The following is a 14668-nucleotide window of genomic DNA, read 5'->3' as shown; positions in this document are numbered from 1 at the left end:
GCATTCTTAGTCTTAAAATGATGAACAAGAAGAGGTTTTCCTTAAAAACACCATTCAAATGTTGGTGTACCAATGTTATATCCCTATTTAGAAGCTCTAGAAGACTATAGATCAATGAATTTTACATAAATAGCTAATGAAATTCTAGAATTCATTATTATATTGATTTTATGAGCATTTAGAAAGTCACTGGTAATCATATGGAACCAATATGGATTTGTGGAAAACAAATCATATGTGACCAACTGTTCTTCCCTTTTTTGATAATTTAACTGAATAGATGAAATAATTTAAATAGAATTAACTACATTCTATCAAATTATTTATTAATTTACTTATTTAATATTTATTCTTTGAAAATATTGATTTTTCATTGCACTAGATGCTTTTAAGAGATAGAAAGATAAATAAGATATTATCTCTGGTTTCCAAGAGCTTAAAATATAGTAGGAATAATGAGACATACATACAAATAAATGTGATACACATTAGAATTTATATCCATGCATAGAGTGTGGATAAAGAATTTTATACAGAAAAACAATTTAAATATTTAATCTAATGTGTATATGTATCTATGCATGTGTATATGTATCTCTGTGTATGTGTATATGTATAAAACAGTAAAAAATATTAAGAGACAGGGTTGCATAGTGGATAGAGAACTGGCCTTAGAGACATTTTAGTCCTGCTTTCAATTCCTGCCTCTGACATATACTGTTTATGTTACAAGAGGCAAATTGTACAGCCTTTTCAATACTCTAGGCAACTCTCTAAGACTCTAATTTGAAAAGAAAATGATAATCCACATTGGTAGAGGGAGTTTTCTCAGTGACATTTCCCTATGCCAAATAAATTCAGTACAAATGTATGTTTTATACATACACATGCATGCAAATATATGCTTTAGGTAGATATAGATATGCACATATGCTTATATAATACAAACTGCTATGATTTCTTTTTATATGGGCAGGGAGGAGTGTGGATTAAAGAGAACATTTGTCAAAACATTTTTTTAATATCTCTGCAGAAAAAAAAATGTAACTATAGCTGTGAATTAAATGTTCAAACACTAGTTGAATTTCCATTAAAAAATGTTTATTGATGGAAGAGTGGCACTTCTCATGGTAAGCTGCAGGGCTTTATCCTCAACCCTATTCTGTTCAAATTTTTATCAGTAATTTGGATGAAGACATTGATTCCATGCTTATCAAATTTTCATATGACATGATGCTGAGAGGAATAATGAGTCCACTGGATAACAAAATCAGGATCCAGAAAGATCGCCACATGCTGGGCCAAATGTAACAAGATGAAATTCCATAAGAAAAAAATACAAGCACAGAACTGAAGGGAAGCTAGGGAGGAATTAGCCAGGCAGAAATGCATTGTAAATTACCAGAGGGTTTAAGAGAACTGCAAGTTCTCTAAATATGTTGACAATGTGTTGTTGCTGCCAAAAATGTTAATGAAATTTTATACTGCATCCATTGATCCATAGTCTTCTGAGCAAAGAAAGTAATATCTGTCTATGTTGTTCATCATTCATTTTCCAAGAACCAATAAAGTCATGAAGATGATGTCTTGACTTGCCCATGAATGAATTGTATTTAAATGAGGCAGAGTTGCACAAAGTCATCAACCTAATTTTCTCTTGTAGAGACATAGAAGTCCATCAGCAAGACAAAACTCAAGATGACTGGAGACATCCCAGGATGCAGTGGATAATCTTGGCATCTTTGATGTCTGACAAAACTCTTAGCACTTCACAGTACCTGCTTTATCTGCTTTCATGGTCATTAGAAAAATGTCCTCATCCACCTCTTCCTCTGGGGGAAATCTGCACATGCTTGGGGTAGATATCCCCCTAACTCACTGATGGGTTTGAGGCCAATTGGTTAACTTCAACCAGGCTTATTCTGTCTGCTGAGAGGTTTACTGTTGTGTGGCTACTAAAAACGCTATAGTTTCTTGAAGCCACAGGTGATTGTCAGTTAATGAATGGGCAGAAATCTTGAAAGGTAGGTGAGCAGCCCTGAAATGGGCTCAGCAAGACCTCAGACCAGAATTGGTTCTTTCTGAACACCCCTTATACCACATCTGACTATTTAACGGCCAGAGGTAAGAACAAACTTCCACTATGCCCTAGCTAATTCACAGTTTTGGTCATGTTCAGGCATGGGAGCCACATTATAAAATAAAACGTGGTTTTGAAGTTTTATTGATGTTTGATTTTTACTTCAATCAACATCCAAAAGAGTACACTCCTTTCTGAAAAAGAAATAAAAACAGATCATCAAAACCTCCCAATGCAGTGACCTAGTCTAAGTACACCAAATTCTGCTTCCATTGTTCTTCACTTCAAGAAGAGGGGATTGTGATTCATTGCTTGTTCTCTAGGATCTAGTATCCATTATGATTAGTCAGATATTGAATGACTTTTTTTACCTTGTTTATAATCATCATGCATATTATTCTCCTTGTTCTGCTTACTTCACTTTACATCAGTTTCTAAAAACAATCTTTCCATATTTCCTGAATTTCTGATTTTTTAATGGTACAATTTTATTGCTTTGAATATATATCACAGATATTCAACTATTCCTCAATTGATATCACCTTTGTTTCTAGTATTGTCTGACATTTAAAAGTTTGGCAATAAATATTTTAGTATATATGGTGCCTTTTTTTTTTTAGTGTTCTGACTGTTTTAAAATATGTACTCAATGATGAGAAAACTGAGTCTAATGATAAGCACAGCCTAGTGAATTTTATGACATAATTGTCAATTAATTTCTGAAAAATATGGGCCAGTTAATAGCTTTAATAATAATGCATTAGGGTTTTATGTCTTCAAACTAATTGTTCAAACAGAATGTTGTCAAATTTTAAGAATAAACTTGACCCTAAAAGAGAGATTTGAGAAGACACCTTCCCTTCTTCCTTTGCAGAAGTTGAGGAAAATGAGGATGGGATATTTGCATATAATTTCAGATTTCAATGTGATGATCACTCTTACTATTTTTTTAAAGTTTATTTAAAAGCATTTCTTTGTTTTTAAGGATTTCTCCCCAAGAAGCGAAGGGGCAAGGATACAGGGAAGGGCAGGAAATCTAGATGATTTCCAAAATTCTAGAACTATATTTATATTCATACCTATATCATCTATATCTATTTCTATAATTCTGTGCACACATATATGTGTGTACTCTGAAGAAAAAAAATAATCTGCTTCTAACAAAATGAGATGAAATCATTTCATGAGGGAGAGAGATCCAAATGAAACTGAAAGAAATGCCCATAAATAAAGACAATTCCCAAATATAGGGGACAGGGAATGAAGGATCTCTGAGTAGCCTTGAGCTACCAAGCTCTTGATATGCATGGCAGTAGTCATAATGATTTGGGGATATTTGAATAAAAGTGAGGTAGGCTTTTTTTGCTTCTTTAACTGTTCCTTCCTCCCAGTCTTTTGTTCAACTATTTTGATGATGAGAAGAAAACAAATTGAAAGCAGAGAGCTGCTAACAGAATTTCAAAAGTGACAGAGATTTCAAAACAACAATGGGTGTTCTTTTGAGGAAAATGCCTAGCAAGGAGAAGGGCATGTGGTCTGAAATGTGTATAGGCTTAATAAGTCTGAGAATCATACCATATAGAAACAAATAAGGATTAGTAACATTGACAGTTAATTAGTCTGAGCTCTTCTTCAACTATGACCTAACTATGACATGGATATATTGACATAATGGTTCAAACATTTGCATGTAGGCTTAAGATTCTTCTGACTGGGGGCAGGTGGAGGGCCTTCATTGTTGTCATGGTATTGAATTCAAATATTTATATATAGTAAAGCCAATCTAATTGAAGAGCTCACTTTTGGTAACTGCCAGGGGATGACTCAGTTTAGATTCTGAATGCTAATTGGGATCACCATCTAAGATCACAGCTGGAAAGGACCAGACTGAATGTTTTCCATAAGACATGGTCTTACCTGATTTTAGTGTCACTATAATTGGAGAGCATGGCATAGCAGATAGACAGTGAGTGGAGAAGTCAGAAAGACTTTTGTTTAAGTCCAGTCTCTGTCATATATGATTTATGCACATCTAGGCAAGTCACCTAAATTTTCAGTCTCCCATGCAATTCTTTTAAGGCTTTATTAACTTCTCATTTACATCATTCTTTTCCGCCAGATATTGAGTTACAAATTTTCTCCCAGTTTTTCCCCTACCCACCACCCCAAAATAGCAGTCCCACAGGATATCCCCTCCTCCAATCTGCTCTCTCCCATATTTTCTCCCATACCCCTTTCAACTTTTCCAGTGGATCTCTATGCCTCAGTGCCTGTATATCTTATTTCCCAATTACATGTAAGATGGTATTAATAATAGTATATACACACACACACACACACACATATATATATATACATATATATATATATATATACACATATATATTTGAATATTTGATTTTAAAACTTTCAATTCCAGATTCATTCCCTTCCTTCCTTGTCACCCACCCTTACTGGGAAGATAAGCAGTTCGGTATAGGTTGTACATGTGTGGCTAATGCAAAACAATAACATAGTAGATATATTGTAAAAGACTGACTATATTTCCCTCCCTCCTATCCCACCTCCCACTTGTTCCATTCTCTGCTTTGATCCCATCCATTTGCAAAAGTGGGTGCTTCCAACTTCCCTACCCACCAGCCTGCCCTCCCTTCCATCATCCCCCTTCTCATCTCCTGGAAGGTGAGAAACCCCATTTAGTGTGTATTTCACTCCCTCCTCAAGCCAGATTCAATGGGAATAATGTTGACCCATTCCCTTTTGCCTTCTTATTCTTCCCCTCCATTGTAACCATTTTCCCTTGCCTCTTCTATATGAGATAGTTTGCCCCACTCTGTCTCTCCCCATCTCCTCTCATTATATTCCTCTCACCTCTTAATTTCACCTTTTAAGTATCATCCCTTCCTGTTAAATTGGTCCTGTGCCCTCTATCTATGTATACCTGTAAACATATACACACATTCACATATGTATTCATATGCCCATATACCTTCATATATAGACATATATATATATATATATATATATATATATATATTTCTAATCCCTTCAACTACTGAGAAAAGTTTCATAAGTAAAAATTATTGTTTTTCCATGTAGGAATGTTAATAGTTCACCTTTGATAAGTTCCTTATGATTTCTTTTCCTTGTTTACCTTCTCATGCTTCTCTTGCTTCTTGTATCTGAATGTTAAATTTTCTATTCAACTCTGGTTTTTTCAGCAAGAATGCTTGAAAGTCCTCTACTGTGTTTCCCCGATAATAAGACCTATCCTGAAAATAAGCACTCCCCTTACTGTGTAAGATTCCTCTAAAATAAGCCCTCCCCCGAAAATAAGTCCTATTGAGATTGCTACTGTAGTGAAGGTGATCCCCTGTGCTACACACTACATTACGGTACCCTCTGTATGCACCGTTCCCCCCCTTCCCCCCGTGAAACTCACACCGCGCTCCGAGCTGCATCCAATCAGAGCTGCAGCAGTGAGCACATCATCCTGTTCTTCCCCAGTGATTTGCTTGCTGGCGCCATTGAGAGCAGTGCCGCGGAGGAGAGCTGAGGCAGGACAACATAAAAACCCGGTATGTAAGCGGGAGTGAGGGGGCATGATGGAGGATAAAAAGGGCATGATGGAGGAAAAAAGAAGAACTCAGTGGGCATGATGGAGTGAAAAGAAGGACTGATGGTCATAATTTATTATTCTGTCTGTTTTGACCCCCAGACATGAGTACAAAAAGGAAGAGCTATACTGTTGAGTATAAGAAAGCAATTGTAGAGGAGTCACATGGAAAGAATCTTGCAGTTTTCTGTAAAGAAAAACTTTTGGATCTTCAAATGGTCAGAAAATGGAGAGCAGATTATAATAACCTCAATCAACAGGTGGATGAGGGAAAAGGGAAAAAGCGCAGGTCTGGATCAGGTCAGCAGCCCTTATATCCTGACTTGGAGATCCTCATTGGTGAATGGATTGCTGACAGGAGAGCAAAGGCCTTGGTTGTGTGCAGGGCTGATACGGTATTCAAGCATTTGCCCTTTCAATGGCACCAGAGTTTGAAATGGTCTCAGAAGGATTCAAAGCATCACAACACTGGTTGGATGGTTTCCTTCAATGGTATGAACTGTCCCTAAGAAGATCAACAACACTGTTTAAGCTGGAAGATGCTGAAGTTATTAAACGTGCACTTGCATTCAAGTCCTTTATTGATAGGATCGACATTTCCAAGTACCAAACCTGCAATATGATTGCTATGGATGAAACTGCAGTGTTTATGGGACAAGGATCTCAAACAACAATTCATCACAGGGGTGTGTCAATCTATATTCCCACCACTGGCTATGAAAGTGCACCGGTCACCTGTGTTTTGGCAATGCGTTTGGATGGAAAGAAAGCCACACCTCTAATCATCAGTAAGGGCAAGAAAGATAAGATTGAACGTGTATCTGGCATTTACGTTCTTGAAACCGAAAAAGCCTGGTGTACACAAGCCGTTATAAGAAAGTGGGTTGATTTAATGCTGCCACTTGTTATGCGAGGTAACCAAAGAGGTCTGATAGTCTGGGATTCAGCCAGCACTCACCGCGCTAAAGAAATGAAGAACTTCCTTGCAGAGAGAAGAATAGATCAAGTAATGATTCCTGCAGGAATGACTGCCTATCTCCAGACCCTTGATATTGCAATAAACAAGCCATTCAAGGACCATTTGCGCATGGAAGTCAATGACTACATTGAAAATAGAATGGAAAGAAATCAGCGTGGAAACTTTGTGAAGCCCTGTCTGGAAGAAGTCGTGACTTGGGTGAAGAAGTCATGGGATAAAATTACTGACAGCTGTGTCGCCAAGGCACTACGAGCAGGTTACCTGGACAAGACATATTCATTTAAAGAGAGCTATATTGCTGGACATGACAGATTGGGTCCACTTCTTCTGAAGGAAATGGAGTCGCAAGACATCCAGGATGGAATTCAGGGTATGGACACTTATGACTACGTTGTTGAAGAAGATGACATGATCATTATTGAATAAAGGTACATTTTTTTGTTCACATTTACCTGTTTATTAAAATTGCTGTCAATGTTCATTAAAATAAGCCCTCCCCTGAAAATAAACCCTCTGGTGTTTTTCTGTCCAAAAAAAAAAAAATAAGACAATGTCTTATTATCAGGGAAACATGGTATTCCACTGAATTTTCCCCTGAAACATGATACTCAGTTTTGCTGGGTAGGTGACTCTTGGTTTTAATCCCAGCTCCTTTGACCTTTGGAATATCATATTCCAAGCCCTTCGATCCCTCAGTGTGGAAGCTGCCAGATCCTGGGTTATGCTGATTGTGTTTCCACAATATTCAAATTGTTTCTTCCTGGTTGCTTGTAATATTCTCTCCTTCTCTGGGAATTCCGGAACCTGGCTTCACATTCCTAGGAGTTTTCTTTTTGGGATCTTTTTTCAGGAGGTGATTGGTGGATTCTTTCAACCTCTATTTTGCCCTCTGGTTCTAAAACATCAGGGCAGTTTTTTCGAGAACTTCCTGGAGGATGATTTCTAGGTTCTTACTTTGATCATGGCTTTCAGGAAGTCCAATAATTTTAAAATTATCTCTCCTGGATCTATTTTCCAGGTCAGTGGTTTTTCCAATGAGATATTTCACATTGCCTTCTATTCTTTCATTTGTTTGGATCTGTTTAACAGCATCTTGATTTCTCATTAAAGTCATTAGCTTCCATTTGCTCCAATCTAATTCTGAAGCAATGATTCTCCTCATTGAGCTTTTGAGATTCTTTTTCCATCTGGCAAATTCGGCTTTTTAAGGCATTCTTCTCCTCATTGCCTTTTTGAGCCTCCTTTGCCATTTGAGTCAGTTTGTTTTGTAAGGTATTATTTTCCTCAGTCAGGCTGTTGACTCTCATTTCATAATTTTCTTGCATCGTTCCCATTTCTCTTCCCAATTTTTCCTCTACTTCTCTTATTTGCTTTTCAAAATCCTTCTTAAGGCCCTCTATGGCCTGTAACCAGCTTATATTTTCCTTTGAAGCTTTTGGTGCAGGAGTTCTGACTTCACTGTTTTCCTCCTGTTCCATGCTTTGCTTCTCTTTGTCCCCAAAATAGGAATGTAATGTTGGAATCTTCTGTCTGCTTTGTTTCCTTTGCCTACTCATTTTGCCACTCAATGATTTGACTTTTGGGCTTTTTGCCACAGTAGGACTCTGCCACCAGACAGGGGAGCTTTCATCCCAAACACTGGGGTTTTCTCAGCTGCTGGAGGTATTAGATGGGTGCCCTCTCTGAGGTCTCCACACGATCTGGCAAGCTGGACACACACTCCAGGACCTCCACCCTAGACTGCAATCCAGATCCAAGCAGGTTAACGCAAGAGTGATCACCCTTCAGGCTGGTGCTTGGTCCCCCTACACTCTGCAGGCCAGGAGTTGAAGCTGCCACGTGGCACTGGCTGGCTGTGCTGGTGTCTCAGCGGCTTCTTGCCCTGGGGGTAAAAGCCATGCACTCCCAATTACTGGTCCCAAAGTCCAAACTGTACTGACCTCTCACTTTGTCCTTCGCATCTATGTGTTGATAAATCTGGAAATGGCCAAAGCTGCTGCTGATCTGGAGTCCCTCTGGCAGGCAGCTGGTCAGGCCTGCCCTGGGCCTAAAGCCTCAGGATGGGGCTGGGCTTGGCTTCCAGAGAGCTGTGCTGGATTCCTGCTGGCCTGGTGGGCTGTCCTCAGTGGGAGGTTAGCTTCTCTGTGTCATTTTGTGGGTTCTGCAGCTCCAAAGTTTGTTTAGAGTCCCCTTTTAATATGGATTGGGGAAGGTGGAAGCTGGAGCCGTGGGAAAGTCTTGCTTCTACTCCCCATCTTGGCTCCGCCCCTCTCCCAAGCAATTCTTAACAGAGAACTGTGTTGCAGAGAAAGTACGAAACAATTTTGGTAGAAAGAATATCCTAACTTAAAGAGTTCTCCATGCCAAAGAAATCACAGATGCCGCACCAATCTCTACTCCTGTTGTAAGCTATTACATCTTTTTAGCACATTAAAGTTTGTGATATTTTTTTTATCTCATGTGAAATCTATGAGAGTAATTCAAGAATTCTTTCCACCATTTTAAAGTAGAGGGAACTGAGACACTTTAGATATTTAAGTGACTTGCTCATGTTCACACACACACACACACACACACACACATATATATATACATACATACATTTTAAAATCTTTATTTCAATATAATTACTTTCTCTTATAATCCTATGTATTCTAGGTTTTGCATTTTAAAACCTTATGCTGAAAGGGGGTCTTAGTGCTTGCAAAAGATTACCAATGGGGTCTCTGATAGGAAAATTAAGGTTAAATATTGATATTCTAAATGGTCAATGATTTTTAGTTGATAGCAGTGAAAAATGCATGACTCATTGAGATGTGATAATGATTATCTGGTTGTCAAATGACAAAAGTATGAGTCGTGTTTTTATTTTTAATCATCCCACATGATAATATTTATAGCACAGCTGATTCAAAGACTGTCCAGTTATTCTGCAAAGTTTCTGATATTAGAACAATGAAGGTTGGAAGTGGAAAAGATGTGTGTGCTTTGAATGAACATTTGTGTGTGTGTGTGTATGTGTGTGTGTGTGTGTGTGTGTGTGTGTGTGTGTGTGAAATATGAGTTATAGAAAGATTTCCCCAAGGGTACATTGTCAGGGACTGCATAATTCAAAGACTGTCTACATAATTTCAGCAGTTAATGACTAATTCAAAGACCACAGTCTTTAACTTGATCACATTTCAGAGTAAAATAGAATGGAGGCTTTAGCCTTAGCACTTTAGAAAATTATTTTTTTGGATCTGCTTTCCCAGATTCACTATAGGGAATGCTGTATGGAATCAAGCTACACATATTTTTTGAATTCTTCTAAGTCTTATGGGCTTCAGTAAGATACAGTGAGTATTAAACTTGGAGTAAATTGACTTCAAGGACTTTACATCCCACTTTGCCACTAACAAGTTTGTGACCTTGAGTAAACCAATTTATTCCTTTAAGTCTAGGTTTCTACATATGTAAAATAAAACTAATAATATTTACACTATCTCCTTCACAAATATATTGTGCAGAATTTTGCTTGCTTTGTGAAGTACAAATGAATACCGTATATGCAGTTGGTTAGTTGCTATTTTTAATAGTTGGTATATTGGATAAACAAATAAAATTGATATGTAGAAACCTAGTCAGGGAATCTAGGTAGCACTGTGTATAGAGTATTAACTTGGTATAAAAAAATACTTGAGTTGAAATCTTGTCTCATTAGGTGAGCCTTACTAGCTATATTACCTTAAGCAAATAACTTAAACTTTTTTCAGCCTCACTTTCTTCATCTAGAAAAAGGGTATAATAATAGAACCTGTTTTGCAAAGTTGTTATAAATATCAAAAGGTACATATAAAACATTTTCCAGACCTTAAAATATTATTTTTAAATGCAAGTTGCTATTACTATTATGTATATTTTTATTAGGTAAACAATATAAAAATGTTAAACAATAACATAAAAATAATTAAAAACTCAAGGTAAGAATTAAGGAGATATAAGGAGTTAAAATATAAAATCTTTGAAGGCAAGTATAATTTTGGCTTTTTATGTGTCTAACCCTTAGTACACTATAATAACAATAGATTATTTTTGAATGATACAAAATATAAGTTTTATAGGAGTTTAAAAGTGGTCAAGATAATTTCAGGAGAGTCATATGTATCTGCAGACACACACGTGTGTGTTTGTGTGTGTGTGTGTGTGTGTTTGTGTGTGTCTTTGACCCTGGGCAAGTCACTTAGCCCTGTTTGTTTTGCTTTCATCATCTGTAAAATGAACTGGAAAAGGAAATGGCAAACCACTCAACCCAAATGGGGTCATGAAGAGTCAAACACAATTGAAATGACTGAACAATAAAACTATAAATGTCAATTGTTGAAGTACCATTGAGCAGTTCATGGAGTGCTGTGCTTGGAGTAAGGAAAAGCCTGGTTTACTTCCCATATCCAATACTTACTGTGTAATAGTAGGAAAATCATTTAACTTGTCTATATCTCAGTCTGACTGAGTTACCCAAGGAGTTACTTATAGAAAACTGAGGATTGCAAACTATGTCAAAGGAAAGATGGTAACTCTGAAGCTAAAAATCAAAGCATAGATCCATCCTATATTCATGTGGAAATGTCAGTTACAATAATTTTTTTTCTTTTTTTCCTCCCTTGTTTCTCTGGTCTAAGATTTTAGAAAATATTTTTTTTTCAGTTTGGATACTTTTTCATTGTATCACAAATGTATGCTATCCTATCCAAATATTTGCTGTCCTAGATTGGCTGCAATACTGTAGTGGATTAATTCCAGACCTCCTGTCTGTGCATGATAAACACAGCATTAGATGTTTTATTCTAATGCCCATGTATTGCCATAATCAGCCTATTTTGTATACCAGCATTTACTGAAAACAGTATTAAGAACTAATCATCAAGGTAATAGCTCAACCTGCCATGGAAGATTTAAGGTTTAATCCAAATTGTTTCAACTTAATTAATTTTTTCAATTTGTTTTGTTAACCGACTTGCTTCTTATTTCAATATGCAAAACTCATATACCACATGGGGTAGATTTAGGCAAAAGTCGTTTAGGGAAGGCTGGGGTTCTAAGAGGTGAAATGTATTTTAGTAAGTATATCAGTAAGGTTTATCTCTAGCATCTTACTCTATTTAACCACCCTGCTTATCTTGAGGCAACTGGCTCCTCACTCTTTCCACATCATCCAAGTACCCTGGAGCAGTCTCTCTTTTCAGAGGAAGGTCATTGGATAAAATTGCTGTCTTCAGCAAAATTCAGATTCCAAAGGGAAAATTGCATCAGCTGTGGATTTCAAGAGATATTTTTAATGCATTGTAATGATGGTGACAAAAGCAGCAGTGGCAGTTCCTGGCATTCATATAGTCTGTTACCTTCCTAAAGTGCTTTACATTCACATCTTTGATTATCATAACAATGCTATGCACTACATATAATAAGCCCCATTTTATAGATAGGAAAGTTAGGTCAATTATATAGTTAATAACTTTTCTGAAGTATCACAGCTAGCAAGTGGGCAACCTAGGACTTAAACTCTGGTCACTTTGAACCCTAGGAGTTTACATATTTTGACTGAGGCTTAAAGATCTAACTCAAAGGTTTGGCCATGGTAGATATTTATTCATTCATTCATTCATTCATTTATTAAGCAATTGGGGTTAAGTAACTTGCTCAAGGTTACATGGCCAGGTGTTTTTGGGTGGGTGATAAGTGTCTGAGCCCAGATTTGATCCCCAGGTCATCCCGACACTGGGGCCAGTGCTCACTGTGCTACCTGGCTGCCCCTATGGTAAATATTTATTAAACAATTACTTAAATCAAATTGGATTTAGAGAAAACTTGAAACAATTCAAAATGATTAAGAAATGATTATATACATATGTTGGCATATTTTTCAGTTTTTAATGATGCTTAGGGTTATTGTAATTATTTCACAGTAACTTCAAATCTACCCTTCTCTTCACTTCCACTATTAAATCATCCTCTGAAACAAAGAAAAAAATAGCTAAACAGTCAGCTACCAACTCAACACAATTTACTTTTGGATGGTAGCAAGCAATGTAAATTATTCATAAGTTCCCATTTTATACAACATCCTGTTCCTGGGACCTATTTATGGGGAGGCAGAAATTGTATTTCATTTTTTTTTCTACCATCAATATTGGTCATTGCCTTGAATCTGATTTTGACTGCCTAAAGGCATTATTTTAATTCAGATCACTGTAATCATTGTCTAAATCAGTCCTTTAGCTCTAGTTTTATCCCTTATATCAGTTCATGCTAGCCTTCTCAGGATTCTCTGAATTCCTCCTACTTATCTTTTTGAATATAAAAATAGTGCCTTTCATTCAAATGCTATTTTATATGATTTTGAAATGCTTTGTCTTCCTTTTTATTATATTTAGGGCAGATTTCAAATTATTAGTAGATAGGGACATTCTTCTTACCTGTGTTGTTTAACAACCTATGCAGAGGTCAAACAGCTGTCACTAGAGTATGTTATAACTTAAAAAGACAGTGCAGTAGGACGTCATATCTCACTTGGCAGAATACAAATCACTCCTTCCAGTATGTTTGCCCTATAGTTAAATTACAACTGATTCTTTGCAATGCAATCATCAAAAAAAAATGCCTAACTGGATTTAGAATTTCATAAATGTGGTTTCTATCTCCAAAAATGCAAATTACATTTTCTCCATGCCTGTCCATCCTATGTGACTCTTGTCTGTGTCTTCTCATAAGTCAGCCAGAGGGAATCCATCTAGTGTTTAGCAGAGTGCCTTGTAGATAGTAGGTGCTTGATAACTGTTTATTGATTGATTGATCCAAAAGGGACACAGCCACATGGTATCCTAACAAAGGCTGAGGGGAAGGAAAAGCTCCCTTGATTTCTCTTGACATAGTTATGACACGAATGAGGACATAGGCTTTCATAATTTATCCTTCCATCTGAGTTGCTCATCTTTTTCTTGGATATATTTCATTGGTTACATCCTTCATTTTGTTTCTCCTCTGTAATTTGTTGCCAATAATGTAGTGTAGCAATGAAATCATTTGATTAAAAAGAAAGTGAACCACTGTTCATTGCAGGCAGCTAGTAGTATGCCAGACACATTTTTATAGTATAGAGTGTCCTGAGGGCACTCAATAAATCTGAACTGAATTGAATAGCCTTTATGAACAAAATACTCTCAATGGAAGAATGGAGGGGTGTGTAGGTATCTGAAAATGAAAAGGTATCTATGCTGTACAAAGGGTGTTCTGTAAGTATTGTTTTGTGACTTACTGTACATAATTGGCAATGTGTTCCAAACAGACGTTAGTGTGATTACACAGAGGAATGCCTGGAAAGGAGACATGAAGTTATCTTGGGTAAGAGAAATGGCAAATATGTGGACATGGATGTTGGGAAGAGAAGGAACAGGAGTAAAGGTATCAATAAGACAGTTGTTTATAAAGTTATTGAGGCCATAGCTTGTTATTATTATTATTATTAACTTCAACCAAATCTTAATATTAAGAATTTGACTCTGCCCTTTATTCACTTCTACTCATGTAGAGCTAATTTTTGTTAATAAACTTGATAGGTACCTAAAGACACAGGTTTGCAGGATAACTACAAATCAAGGACCAACAATGAAGAAAGGCTTTCTTCTACTATTCTTGCACATATGTCACTGAGGCTTTTGTGGAAATTGGTTATTTGGGAGAGCATTGTCTCTGTGTTTTTTTGGGAGAACAGAGATGCTATGATGTAATCCTGTATTTATTTTTTTTTTGCTTTTTTTTTGGTGGGGGGGAAAAGCAGAGCAACTGGGGTTAAGTGACTTGTCCAAGGTCACATGGCTAATAAATGTTAAGTGTCTGAGGCTCGATTTGAACTCAGGTCCCCCTGACTTCAGAGCTAGTGCTCTATTCACTGTGCCACCTAGCTGCCCTTAATCCTGTATTTCTAATAGTGAAAGGAAAAAGAGAAAACTGACCT

The sequence above is a fragment of the Petaurus breviceps genome, unplaced genomic scaffold, assembly GCF_028583685.1.
Source record: "Petaurus breviceps papuanus isolate PSGF00001 unplaced genomic scaffold, PetGlider_PUasm1.0 91133, whole genome shotgun sequence".
Lineage (NCBI taxonomy): Eukaryota > Metazoa > Chordata > Mammalia > Diprotodontia > Petauridae > Petaurus > Petaurus breviceps.
This window is presented reverse-complemented; position numbering follows the sequence as displayed.